General features: G+C 48.8%; 1 protein-coding gene across 2 annotated transcripts in view; it reads left to right on the top strand.

Moving 5' to 3' along the window:
- The first annotated feature begins 11,222 nt into the window (after positions 1–11,222).
- Positions 11,223–14,882, top strand: part of LOC144931252 (alpha-2C adrenergic receptor-like) — a 31,630-nt gene continuing 27,970 nt past the window's right edge. Inside the window, exon 1 of one of the 2 annotated variants that reach the window (XM_078855059.1) lies at positions 11,223–11,347. The gene's annotated coding sequence lies outside the window, so the exon portion shown is untranslated. Of the gene's footprint in view, positions 11,354–14,882 lie in introns of both variants that reach the window. The other variant, XM_078855058.1, reaches the window with a different exon arrangement.

Genomic DNA, 14,882 nt, shown 5'->3' with positions numbered 1-14,882 from the left:
TAGCAGCAGGATCAGCAGCAGCGTTAGCAGCAGGATCAGCAGCATCGTTAGCAGCAGGATCAGCAGCATCGTTAGCAGCAGGATCAGCAGCATCGTTAGCAGCATGAGCAGCAGCATCGTTAGCAGCATGAGCAGCAGCATCGTTAGCAGCAGGATCAGCAGCATCGTTAGCAGCAGGATCAGCAGCCTTGGCAGCAGGATCAGCAGCAGCAACATCAGCGTTAGCAGCAGCAGCAGCGTTAGCAGCATGAGCAGCCAGCTGCGTTAGCAGCAGCAACAACAACAGCAGCAGCGGCGGCGGCGACTGTGATCGATGATCAATATTCGATTGGCAGTTGCGGTGGTAGCGTCCGTTTCTAACGGCGAGAAGGACCCCTGGGTTCGATTCCCGATTGGGGCGCCTTTCTCTGCGGCGTTTGTATATTCTCTCCCTGTATGTATGTACTGTATGTATGTACTGTATGTTGAACTTCTTTCGCACCGTACGTAGCCATTCGTGCTAATCGGAGGTGCCGGGTATTGGGGCGAGTTTGTATAGCGGGGAGCAGTGGCGTAGTGGTCAGGGCACTGCGGCTATGAACGCGATGGTGGGCCTCCCCTAGGTCGACTCGGCCTTACATGAGTGCCTGGTTTCAGTGTGTAGACATCGGCATTGCGGAGACGAAGGCGGCCAGCCGTGGTTCTGGCCACACCGCCCTGCCATGCGCCGTTCCGGCCTTAATAGGTGCTCGCTAACCCCACTTGACCCACCAGTCTGTTAAAAGCTATGTGGGGGATGTTTGTCTTGGAGTTTGTATGCTCTCCCCCTTGTTCTGCACGGATTCCGTCCAGGCTCTGCGGGTTTCGCAAATAGCTAAATCAAACCACCAAATACAATGTAACAAGTATTGGCTAAACATCGCAATGCTGAAAATTTACCTGTAAAAAATTAATCGGTTGGGATTTGCACGGAGCAGCAACATTGGGCAAACTTTAGCAGGACCCTCCTGAAAGAGCCTCGGTGAGGCTGTTCTGGGTAATCCCGCGTGAGAAGAAGAAGAATAATAACAACAATAACAAAAAGCAACAATAATACATTGCTCGTGGCTTTAATTACGCCTCGTTCGGTCGTAAAGAAGAAGCAGAGTCCGGAATTTTTTCATGAAATCCCACGCCGACCCAGCTGCCCGACAAACAGCCACACGCATCATCCTGTGCCCTCTCTTACGACGGCGAGGAGGTGGAGTGAGGAGGTGCCGGATGAACGAGAGGAAAGGACGAGGAGGTGCAGTGAAGAGGTGGTTGGGGATGGCTGGGAGTGAATGGTAGACCTCTGCTAGCAAGCGCGAAGCCACCACGCACGCCAGCCCACCGTAGCGTGACCTTGGTTATTTTTTTGAGCGTTTTTTTCTCTCTCCAAAAAGCAATATTTTCTAAAGCATCCAAATGTACAGCACATTCCCAACGGCACAATTGGAGAAAGCTGCACACAAACAAAGCCCCGTAACATTAATTTAATTAAAAACGGAATGGAACCTCGCTGCCTCATGCAATGTTCGCGTTCTCTGCCATACCCTCGTTATTGCTGTCCAGTGCCGCGTTATCGCCTCCGCGGCTTATTCCTGCGTCTCTGTTGTGTGCCTCGATTTGCCTCGTCTGATCCTTGGTTTTGTCCAAAGACTCTAAACAAGAACGAGAGAATGTGGCTTTTATTTCATCTTGTCAACGAGAATTGTTTTTAAACACACAACACACGTTCATTATTTCGGTTTTACGAATCGGTGGTTTACAACGCCCTCCCTCCCCAACTGACGGTGGTGACAATAGTAACCACAGAGTAATGTAATTGTGCAGCTGGTGCCTCATGGGATTCATGGCCATGTGGCAGAGCGACCAAGTAGTGATTATAATAGCTCACAACGAAGCGTGAGATCTCGCGTTGTCCTTTCAACATCCTTCTGCTCGTGTCCTGCCGCCAACAGCCAAATGTTGATCCAGTATCGGGCGCGTGATGATGATGATGATGACGACGATGTGGGCTGGTCTGTAGTCACCGCGAGATCCTTTGGTGGCAGTCCATGTGGGACAGAGATTATCATCGACGGCGACGATGCCAATGAAAAAAAAATGCATATAATTATAATTAATGATTCATTCATCGATAAATGTAATTCTTATCGTGATAACTTTTTTTTACTATACTTTAATTGAATATGTATACCTGAAGGGTGCAATGGTGAGCGCACTGCACCTAAACCCGGCGACCCGAGTTGAATTGCTGACCCAACAGCCAATATCAGCGGTGAGTAGTATTCAAACTAGTTGTGCCTGACTAGCGTTGTGAAGTATGGTTCGTAAAATAATAAAAGGTTGTGAACCTTGGCATGAAATTGAACTTTTCAAGCAGACTCGCAGCACTGAGTAAATGTTTTAAAGGTGCAGACACGTCTGTTACGATGATGATCCTCTTCCACTTTTGTAGAGCTGGTGTCGATGCAGAGCATCAACTACAATATCACATTCAGGCGGCCAAGCCAGACGACGGCGTCAGTCGTAGCGGAGGAGTGTATCATCGCTGCGATGTCTCCTTCGTGTTTGTGGATCATGATGATGATGATTAAACAAGGCCGCGCTATTTCCTGAGAGAGTCAAGGAAAGTAATCAAGTAAATTAGGGTCATTCGAGGTTAACAGATTCACTCACGAAGTCCGGTGCCACGTGCAGGTGAGAAATCCTAGAGCTCCTGAGGTTTCACAAAGGATCACCTGCCCTTCAAAACCAGCAAAGGCATTGACAACTCTGATCGATCACAACAATTAGACACGGGGAAAACACATCTTCATCATTGTTTCAAGCAGCTGTGCTTCACGCACCGCTCTGGTGACTTTAGCATTTTTTCTAAATATATGTCGGGACCGGCAGAACTCCACCGATCGGACTTGTGTTCCCCGTGTGGATTATGCTCTACGGCAGCGAAAATCCGATCGAATACAGCACAGAGCCGTCCTTTCGCCCTTCTCCCCATCCCATCGCGAGGATTTGCCAAGCCGTTTGAATGCGTTTCTCATTCTGTGCTCGTAGCCATGGCTCACTCGCACTGACCAGCGTGGTGAAGTATGGACGAATATTGATTTGAAGCTTTCGTGACTGCAGGAATCCATACTCTTTAGTTCTTTCGGTAAAGTCACGTGGGTGTAAAATAAAACACACACGTCCGTCATCATCAGGACGGACGCTTGTGTTGCGCCCGAAACGTCGTGATTTATTTTATTTTATACCTACGTGACTTTACCGAAAGAACCAAAGAGTATGGACAAACAATAACCCCGACGGTGGCGAGATGTTATCTACCTCGCCTGGTATACAGGAGATTGCGGGTTCGAGCCTGACCCTGACGTCTGTACATTTGGAGTTTGCATGTTCTCCCCATGGTCGCGTGGATTTTTCTCTGGGTCCTCCTGTTTTTTTCTCCTCCACATTTAGGAACATGCGCTTTGAGAGTATCTGGCTCCTGCTATACATTTCCACGTGATAAGCCACTTCGTTGAACTCTCCATTCGTGGGCAGGTCGCTTCTGAAAAAGAGCTACATAGCTGGTAAAATAAATAGTTTAATAGATTTAATTCCATTATCCAGCAGTGGATTGGTCAAAGGGCTGCACTGTCCCTGCCCGTAAATCTACAGATGTACCCGTGTTGGTTTACGGGCAGCATGATTTTAAACAGCCTCTGTTTAATATTTCTTCTGTGTGCGCTGCATTCAATCCTCTCTCTCTCTCTCTGGCTCTGTCGCTGCTGCTGTCACCCGCACGGGCAAAGCGCGCGCGCGTTGTTGTTTGTGAGTAAAGGAGCTCGACACCAGAGTTTTTTGTTTGTTTACAATTGGAGAGGTGATGGTGAAAACGGTTGTGGAGAAATATCTCGCTCACGACATTATCGCAGCGATAAGGTCAGTGGCCATGAAGGGAGCCTTTAAAAGGCGTTATAAACAGAGAAAGAAAAAACATTTTTCAATAAAATGCACGATTTCTGTCAATGGGGAAGAGCCATGGGAAATGCACAAACGGATGAAATTATGTTTACAAATGAAATCTGAAAGTATTGTGCGATCCGTCAATTTAAAACGAAGTGGTGTTTTTTCCCCACGCCATTTTAAAAGTCACACAACAACAATAATACACCCACCACCACCACCACCTCGGTTACCACCTATGTCCCAAAGCAGCAACGTCAAACAAAGAAAATGTAAATAGCATCAAGGTTTACCTAGTCCAGGGTCACCCTTAACATTCACGGGGCCTTGAGCACACGGCATCTTCAGCACCCTCACGCGTCTCAGTTGGGGTGGAGGGGGTGGTACAAGGGGTTATTCTGTCTCTCTCTCTACATGTGCCTCGCTACGTCCCTCTGTTTCTCTATTTCGTCTCTGTGTCTGTGTGCGTCGACGTTTCTCCGTGTCTCTCTCTGTACATCGTTGTGTCTCTCTCGCGTTCCTGCGTTTCTCTGGGTCAATCTCGATGACGGTGCGTCACTCTCCATCTCTCTTTGTGTTTCCTATTTTATTTTCCGAGCTGTGTCTACGTTTCTCTATACTGTGTCTCTCTCTAGCGGTGTGTATGTTTCTCTCTGTCTCTCACTCTGTCCATCCGGGCTCCACATTTTCATCACCTCTCGTGCATAGTCAGTGCCCATTACAGCTGTGTAACCTCAGCAGTCTCCCTGCTCACCCACCCCTAACCCAGACCTGGGTATTGCGTCAATCTGCCCTCTAAGCAGATAGCAAGGACACTGACCTCCTGGTGCTTAGGTCATGTGTTTAATTCATTGTTTATACAGGTTGCAGTTATGATTTGAAGCTTTCGTGACTGCAGGAATCCATACTCTTTGGTTCTTTCGGTAAAGTCACGTAGGTATAAAATAAAATAAATCACGACGTTTCGGGCGCAACACAAGCGTCCGTGCTTTCCCACCTGATGTCGGACGCTTGTGTTGCGCCCGAAACGTCGTGATTTATTTTATTTTAATTTTACGTGACTTTACCGAAAGAACCAAAGAGTCAGGTTTTCGTTAATCAACTTCAATTTTGCCTAGAACAATATGACCCGTGAATTACGTGTTTTCTTTGCTTGAGGATAAACAGACTCGGATCAATAATCACTGCTTGTTAACCTGAGTCTCGGTCAGAGTGCAAGGATTATTTGTCCCGGAGCATTCGTTATGGCTAAATGATTGAGTGCAGGGTCACGGGCATCGTTATTAATCATCCTATTGGCCTATTACCCTGCAGCCTGTGCCTGATTTCGACGGTCTGCCGACGAGGTTGTATTTTAATTATTTGTATGCTCACCCCAATTACGTATTGCAATTTGCCCATCGGCAGATAGAGAGAGACAAATTGTGATCCCGTACACCGCTTGCTGTAAGAATATTCTCTTGGGAATTCTCGCAGCGAGCAGTCCGAACAGCTGGCGTAAGACACTGCTTCTACGTCACCGGGTCACACGCAGCAGGTCGTTGACGACGTGGCACAGAGCGGCTGGCGGGAGGAATGGAGGGCAAACTCAGTGTGGATCCGACGGCCAGTCTGTCCACGTGGCTTCTTCACCACGCCACGCCGTCACTGGGCCTGGATGGACAGGGTCCGCACGCAGGACGAGGCCTCTGGGTGCGGGCCAAAGCTTCACCATCGCGGTCTTCGTGACAACCCACACTGCAACTCAGGCTCTCTATGTATGTTGTACTGGTGAACTTCTTTTGCACCGTACGTAGCCAAGCGTGCTAATCGGAGGTGCGGGGGAAGGACAGCAAACCAACACAAAAGTTGTCTGACAAAGCAGTTAAAGAAAAGCAGTTAAAAAGCAATGAGTTGTCAATCTAGACTTAAACGTGCATAGCTGCAGCGGCTTCCTAAGATCGGGAGGAAGAGCGTTCCAGACGGCCGCAGAAGCCCATCTGAAAGCGCCGCGTGATGCGGTGCCCGCCGCCTTTGTTCGATGGCTCAGCAGCCAAAATCCGCTCCTGCTGCGAGGATGAGCGGAGTTCGCGCGATGCTGACACACAGTGTCGCGCGTTGTGGATGATTGTCCACGGGACTTAGTCCCGGCAGATCGCTGCGAGAACTGCGCACACGGCGGCACTGCACGGCTCGTTCGGTTTACGACCTCGACGAATGAATGTGGACCTCAACCATGCAATGGTGCAACTGCCTCGCGTGTCCTGCGCACAGCGTCTGCCGTCAACAACAACAACAAAAAAACACACGCGAAATGTTTAATTCTGGAACTTAACAAATTAAGAGAACGCTCCCATGGAAAGGCAATATCAGAGAACTACTTTTGAGGCCCCTTCAAGTGAACTTTGCTTCACCCACATCACTCGGAAGCACACCCTCTCACACTGCTTGCTGCAGAGAAATGTTCATGGCATGGCAGGCAAAACATTTGCTTTTGTTTATTCTCAGAAGTGGGATTGATACAAATTTAAGCAAAACCCCAATTGTATTATGAAGGCGTTCTGCAGCAGTCATTGGTGACGGAGGGACGCGTCATCAACGGGGTTCACTCGAGACCCCTGGTGTAAATGTACTTGCTGAAACAATTCGCAATAAATGAAACGTGTATCAGTTAACCCTGGGCCACTTGGAACCTCCGTAATCCATATTTACGATCAAATATTTTTTTAAAATAAACCCATTGCTGTATTTGGGATGAGGCAAACTTGCCAATGAAGCTACACCCCCTTGCATTTCCCGATCCCCAGCTCCCAAGCAGAGTAAAAGCACTCGGAGATGATTCTCACATTGGTCACTTCAACTGAAGCTGCCGCAAGCTGCTCAGGAATTGATATTTACAATGCATATTGTGTGTGTGTGTGACCCTTGCTTAGGGCTGCATTCATTTTCATCAATCGTCATTAATCATCGGCGTCATCATCATCATCAACATGGATGACTATGTACGGTGCGAAAGAAGTTCAACATACGTGCATACACCAGCTATTGTCATCACTGATCACCCACTGTGTTTTTTTTATATACAGCCGGTTGCGTTCACAAAGACAAGTCTCAAATTAGCACGTTATTGTAGTTGTATCATCCTAAATATCCGCGTGGCAGCGTGCAATTGTGACCACGGCGACGCCTTAATGGCGAGCATCACCGCGAGGGAGAGAGGGAGGCGCTCTCCCTCCCTCTCTCTTTCCCTCCCTCTCTCTTTCCCTCGCTCTCTCACATTGAACGCGGCGTGACTCACGAACGACTGGGCCCGCGGTTCACTCAAATCGCTCCGCACCACCCCAACCTCCCACACAGATCACGCCTCTCGCGCGCGATCTAGCGAGGAAGTTCTACTTTGAGCATCGATTGGAACACATTCGAGCGCTCGCTCGCTCGCGCGCAAAGACCACGAATCCCCCAGCATGGCTTTCCACCAGACCTTGAAGAGACTGTTTTGGGGAGCGGTCGTGTAGCGACAATGAGCAAGTTGCGTTGCGCTACAAACCCGGCGGACCCGAGTATCAGGCTCAGAGCAGCCAAAATCGGTGGACGATTATCTGAACCGGGACCCTGGGCCTCATCAAGGTCGAATCGTGCTTAAATGAGTAGCTGGTGGGGTCTGTGAAGTTTGGGGAGACAACGGTGACTGGGCGTGGTGCTGGCCTTAATAGGTGCTCGCTAACAGCACTTGCCCAATCAGTCCGTTAAGGCTATACTGATTGTGTCCTAGTGTTCAATGTCCTCTCGTGTACTGTCAGCCTGAATGGGTGCTCTCTCACAGCATTCGCCCCAATAGTCTCATCAAAGATCCCCCGTGTAGCCTTCACAGACTGTAGGGGCAAGTGCTGTTAGCGAGCACCTATGAAGGCCGCCACGGCACACGAGGGGGTGGGTGGCCAACACCACGGCCGGCCGCCTTTGTCTCCCCAGTGGCGATGTTTTTTTTTTACACACCGCACCAGGTACTCAATTGAGACTGAGTCGACTTAGGGGAGGCCCAGGACCGGTTCAGATAATCGTCACTGGGTGTTGGTGGCCGCGAGCGGGCCATCGAACGCGGGTCGCCTGGTTCGTAGCGCAGCGTAGCGCTAACCACTGCGCCACCGCTCCCCACAATAGTCTCAACACACAAGCACGTGGTGGTGGTGGTTTATGAAGCGGAGCGCGCCAGGCCGCTGTGTCTTTGCTAAACCCGCCCCGTGCGCTCTTCATCCATCAGGGCGCATTAGTGCCGCGGTGTGTGCCACCTCCTGCCCCCACCACCGCCCCCCCTCCACACCCACCACCCGCCCCAGTACTTGCCACGTGTTGCTGGCCTGGGTCTGCGAGGGGGTCACAAGATGGCAGTGGTGAGTGCTGTCACCACCCTCGTGGTAGGTTTTTTCCCCAGGGTGCTCCAGAATTATCGCAAAAAGCCAAACACTTTTCAACACATGGGTGTTCGCAAGCCAATGTTACAATCGCAGATTGTTCTTCAACTTACCGGTTAGCTGAAACAAGAATTATTTTTGCGCTAAACACTTTTAAACATGTGACAATTTAATATTGTTTGTCTGTGTTGGGTGGCGAAGAGTCTTGCGACACAGATTTTGCCAGATCATTACGTGGCCGATACCCAAATAAAAAAAAACAATTATAACTCGTTAGTGGAATTGCCCGAACATCGCAATGTGGCAGGACTTTCCCGAAAAATAATTCCTGAGACACAGTGCGGATTTCCTCGGTAGATACTGATAAGCATCAATCTCATGGTTGTTGTTTTTTGTGCTACACATAAACGCCACCTTACTCTCCTCATCCCGAGTTAAAAAAACGCACACGCGTGTGTAAAACACGTGAGCAACATCCCGCTTGTGAAGGCAGATGGAGGATGAGGAAAATTAGGAAAATTAGGATGTTTCGACGGGAGCAGGTGGTGCCGGATTTGCACCTCGAGGAGGATTACGGCGCCTTCCCAGATCGATGCTGCAAATGAGCGCACGGCAATTACAGCGCCGGGAAAAAAATGCCCACGGAGCAGAATATAACCACGAGATTAATCACCCCCCCCCCCTCTGTTTTCTCTCTCTCTCTCTTTCCTATCAATCAATCGCCAGGCAACCCTCTCGTCCCCCTGTCCTGCACGCAACGTCGTGCCGAGGAGCGCAGGCCACCGATATTCCGATGCCAGAGTTCGGGGCCTCGAATGTGCGCAGGGACCCGGCGCAGGATCGGGCCGCTCACTCGCCCCTGGGCGGCGTGGGGGGGGGGGGGCGCCTCCAATGCCGAGGGGGGGGGGTGTTGACGGTGATGTGTGTGACAATCGATTATTTAGAATGTATACAATGTACATGCAAACGAGGTGCTATTAATTACGTTAAGGCTACTTGAGCGAACAGAACCGTATAAATGAGACTTTAAAAAAAACTCTAATATAAACTAGATATTTAAAAAAACAATAATTCTTAAATTTGATTCGCGACGCCCGATTCGTGACTGCTTCAAATCGCTGGGCAGAAGTAAATCGTTGGATGCTCAGTTGGTGAGAGGCTACAAATCTCCTGCATGACCACAGCCAGCCCTGAGCCAATCCACCGTTGTTTGACCATACTTCATCAGCGGAGCCCTCGGTGCGATCCGCCAGCGCGTGGCGATGAGCGGCGGGGGATTATTTGCTAAGCATGGCCCCCCAAACTGAATAGAATTAATATTTGGTTGAGCTGCAGAACAGAGAAGGGAGAAAACAATTACGCGCATCACGACTTAAATGCTACGTCCTCTAGCTTGAAGAGCATGGCCAATTGGGTCGTAACCTTTACTCACCAAATATATGCATAGCCCCCCCCCCCTCCGTCTACCCACCACCCCAGTCCCCCCCCCCGACCCCCCACCCCTCTGATTTAATTGCAAGCGTTGTTATTCCGTGCTCCTCTTCAGCTTATCACGTGCATGAGGATGACTGTGCTGCCAGATGTTAACCAAACAACATCCCAAACCGCCCGCCCCATCGAATTCCTTCGCCCCGGGCAGAGAGCTGAACGAGATGCAAATCCGTTCTTTGCGAAGTGGAGATGGAGAAGCTGCTGGCTCAGAGGTGGGTTGCGGAATTGAGAGATGGAGCCAGTGCACCACTCCGCACGCCCCTGTGTCCAAGGGGCCAGGGATGGACACGTAACGTGGACGCTGTGTGCCTTGTTAAATGCCGCCATGGGAGTCATTTCAGCCTGGGAGAAGGAACAGACTGCTTCTCTTGGTGATGATGATGATGGTGGTTGCAAGGAAATAGCCCCCCTGCTGTAATATCTCCCTCCTCCTCCTCCTCCACCGCAAATGTATCAAAATTGACCCCTCGGTGGAGTTTGGTGAAAAGGCATCGAATGAAAACCCAATCGGCGTTACAAAACAGCCGATGGAAAGCGGATCTCGCAAAGCTACCGTCCCCTTCAATAGCCTTGTGTCCTTCACTTCCCCACCTGCCCTGCCACTGAGAGTCGTTGGTGACCGGGCTGAGACCGTCAACTCCGGAGCACGTGGTTTAATCACAGGCAGCCGCCTGGATTCGAACCCAGGCTCTCGGCGGTGGCAGCTTGGCACCCTGACCTCCCGGCAACCACCTGTCACACAGCGCGACTTTTTAAACAGATCGTTCTGTAAACGACGAGGTCACCGTTTGTCGGTCCTTTAAATTGTGACATTGCGATTTGTGCATTGGCTGTGATGGGCAACATTGGGCAAAAGCTAGAGGTAGCACATTTAACGATAGTATCAGCATCCGTTTACGGCTAACAAAATAAACGGAACATGTGACAATACGTGTGTTCATTAAAGTTATTGCTTAATTAGTTCTTAACGGTGATTTAAGGGTGTGAGCACAACTTAAGTTTTGCCATTTTGTACCAACAAGTTAAACATTTGGCCCGAGCCCGCAGACTTACCGGGCATCGACACAATTGGCAACGCAAGTGATGTTGTGGTCGCAGTAAAAACACGTGCGCGGAGACCCGGGTTGGGAGGGCAACTCATCAACCATCAACGCGACGACTCCACAATTCGGGCAGCTTCCACGACGCATCAGCAGCGGATCCGCGCCTCTCTCCTTTGCGCAATGTAAATGGAAATCAATTGAAAAAAAACACACGCACACACTAGCAAATCCTTTTTCTCGGATAAATGGGTTTGCTTCCCGCGTTGAAACCCTGCGTTTGATCGTGTCGCGGCCTTTGAAGGGTGTCGGCGCGTATCTAATTCCGCCGGCCTTATCGCCGTCGCGATAGAATCCGGTTACTTGACGCTTGGGCCCTCCCCGGCCATGGGTGGCTTTCAGAGAGACGAGCCTTGGGATGGATCACGCGAGGCACATCACCTCAACTTCCCACGGTGACTGCTTGCTTCTGAGGTGAAGGTAAAAGAGGTCATCGTGGACAATGCTGCTCGGTGTCTGTACGTATCGCCATCTATTATTTCCTTTATTCTGTCTGCCAGGTTCCTTTAATTGATTAATAGTTGATACCCGACTTTCAGGGGACCACTCTTAGAGGCTCCTCACCACTAAAATCTGGCTTTAGGTTTTTGCTGAGTCTTAAGACTATTTTCAAGATAATTCTTCTATGTTGAGATGGTTTACTAATTTCCTTCATGCAGTGTTTTGCATGAGTCAACACTCTAAATTAAACATTTTATTTTTTATTTTACCAGGTGAGGCCCACTGAGCTGTTCAGATCTTTTTCAGAAGCTACCTGGCCACAAATGATAGCCCAAAGAAGTGGCTCATCATCACGTGGGAATTTATAGCAGCCAAATATTCCCAGCGTGTTTTTCTAAATGCAGAGGGAAAAACCGAAGGACCTGGAAAAAAATCCACGGGACCACGAGGAGAACATGCAAACTCCAAATATACAGGTGTCAGGATAGGAATCTAACCCACGACGAGGCGAGGTAATTCATATCCCCCCACAGCACTGCACAAATGGATTCAGGAATCCGTTGCTATACTGCTTATCTCCTGGCCACCTTGAAAACCGTTTGGCTCCGTGGAAAAAAACGAGCTCGGTTGCAAATACATCAGTCGGAATAATTGATGAAACCAATACTTGTGCTCGAGATACAAGCGTTGCATCATGTGTGTGTGTGTGTGACAATCGATTATTTAGAATGTATACAATGTACATGCAAATGAGATGCTATTCATGACGTTTAGGCTACTTGAGCGAACAGAATCGTACAAATGAGACTTTAAAAAAATCTACTATAAACTAGATATATTAAAAATACTAACATTCTCGAAATTGAATTCGCGACGCACGATTCGTGACTGCTTCAAATCGCTGGGCAGAAGTAAATCGTTGGAGGCTCAGTTGGGGAGTGGCTACAAATCTCCTGCATGACCACAGCCAGCCCTGAGCCAATCCACCGTTGTTTGACCATACTTCACCACGCTGGCCACTACCGTCCACAGTTAACGAGGGCTCCCGCCCAGGAACGTTTCAGACATCGCCCACCACTGATGGGAAACCCGTTGCCGGGGATTGAACTCAGGCCGCTGGCTTTGGAGCATAGTGCGCTAACCGTTGCGCCACCTCTCCACCCAAGTGCATACACACACACAAACACGTATTTACTTTGTCTAGTTGCCAGTAAACGAAATGAATGACAGAGACAAAGCGACGCTTCATCAAACCCACCACCAGACATTTCTCGCCAGTAGCATAATGTCATCCAGAACGTTCTCTTAAAATTGGATTTTTTTTTCTGAAATACCAATTAATTATTTTTGCAACACCAAAATAAATGACGCCGTTTATTTTGGCTTTCATAAATAAATGACAACCCCTACCGCCCCCCCCGCCCCACACAATGCTTTCAAAATCAATACGGACGTTTTCAGTCGAGTCCATTATGACTGAATAAATGTTTCGCACGGAGTTTATTTTTATTGCTGCTACAAAATTTCCCGTCTGGCGTTATGCTCCCTGGATACAATGAGTGCTCGCAAAGCAGCACTCACCCGCTACATCCTAACCATGGCCACGAGAAAGTATAGATTAATGGTAAAGCACTGCTGTCAATCCACTGCTGGATGAGGAACTCCACGAACCTCGTTCCCGCCCACGCTGCACGGAACCTGGGGGTTATTTCACCCGAAGTTACCACGTCGGTCCGTGCAGGTTGGTGGGAGCAGGGAGCGTAGCGGTTGAGTACGACGATGATGACTTTTGCTGCACTGCCCTCTCTGCTCTTCACAATTTTGCTAGGCCACAACCTATAGAACCTACTCTTAGGTTTTTTCGGTAAAGTCACGTAGGTGAAAGTAATTAATACAAATAATAGAAATAATAATAGAAATAAAACGATAAATCACGACGTTTCGGAGGCAACACAGGTCTCGTCGTGATTTATAATTTTATTTCTATTATTATTTCTATTAATTTTATTTTTATTATTTATTTTTACCTACGTAACTTTACCGAAAAAACCTAAGAGTATGAATCCTTGTAGTCACGAAAGCTTCAAATCTAGAACCTACAGAATTTGTTTATGATTGGTGGTGGTAGCCCATGCAAGCATTATCCAGGCTAAAACCCCAGATTAGCTTCCCAGGTCAGGCCATCGGATCGGGTGCATGGTTTGCGACTTGGTCAAGGCAGTATAACTTGGGGAAAATTTACGTTGCCCGAAATGGCTGAAACACACCGCTTCGGGCAACTTGCTTAATCGATACATTTTGACACGAAAAAAATAAAAATCAGACGGGAAATAGAAAGACATTCGCCAACAAGAAAAAAATATAATTAGGCTGACCCTACTCACTTGTATCTGTGTGTAACACACTCCCCTTTTTAAATCCTTTATATTAAGTTCACTTGCTTGCTTGCTTACGACCGTGCAAATCTTTCGGTCGTTTTTTAACCCACTTCCCGTGATCCAATCGAGCTGACATTTTGCACACAGACTCGTTGTGCGTGACAATTTATATTCGTGAAAATTTTTTCCAAAATTTTCCACTTTTTAGGAAAAAAAACCGTCATATTTAATTTAAAATACCAATGTGATAAAAATGAAACTCTTACTCAAGAAAAACAGAAATGAATAATAAAATAAAACCGATGCCACGCATATAAAGGATTTATAGTGAAAAACTTTGTTTTTACGGGTTAATTTTCCCCGCCCTGCTTCTGTTTCTCATCACAACCGTCAGACTCCTAGTGGCCTCGTTGAGAGGGGGGAGGGGGGGGCGCATTGGCGCCGCCGTGCGAAACGAGCGGCGAGCGGCGCGGTTTGCGTCCAAGTCGCGGTGCTAATTGCCGGCTTTGGGTGCCGGGCCCCGGTGGGTGGGTGGGTGGCGATGTGGACGAGCCGCCGATTGATTGGGTTAATAAAAACGCCTTCCGAGGACGCCCGTAAGCCGACACGGCTACACAAGTGCTTCGATAATTGGATTTGAAATGTTATCGTGCGACAATCCATTTCCGCTCGTTAAGACCGTCTCTCTCTCTCCCTCCCTCCCTCTTCTCCTTATCCACCTCCTCCTCCCTTTGCTCCCCCAATTCTGTACTCACGCTACTGATTACCCGAGGCTCTCTCTCACTAATCACGTCTCCAGCTCCAATCCACCACAAGTCCCTTTCTCTCCCTCTCCCCCCAATGCCGCCCATGATTTCCTGGTAATTTCACCCAATTCGGTTGTTCCCCTTGGAATTGGCTGGAAAAAAAAATGCCTCTGCCCACGCTCACACTCCCCGCCACTTAAGTCGCCATTAAATCGCCCTAACAATCGGGAGTCTTGACACTTCCTCTCAATTTGGCAGCTGCTGCCTGGAGCGTACCGGATGGGAGGCTGAGCAAAAGATTGACTGGCTGACGGGTCATTGTGGAAGCAAACTGCCTTTAAATATGTTTCGGCTTTATTGAAGTGGCCAAGAAGAGCTGTGTGT

Source organism: Lampetra fluviatilis, chromosome 4 (genome assembly GCF_964198595.1).
Source record: "Lampetra fluviatilis chromosome 4, kcLamFluv1.1, whole genome shotgun sequence".
NCBI classification, from domain to species: Eukaryota; Metazoa; Chordata; class Hyperoartia; order Petromyzontiformes; family Petromyzontidae; genus Lampetra; species Lampetra fluviatilis.
The sequence above is the reverse complement of the archived record's forward strand: the minus strand, read 5'-3'. Positions and strand labels throughout refer to the sequence as shown.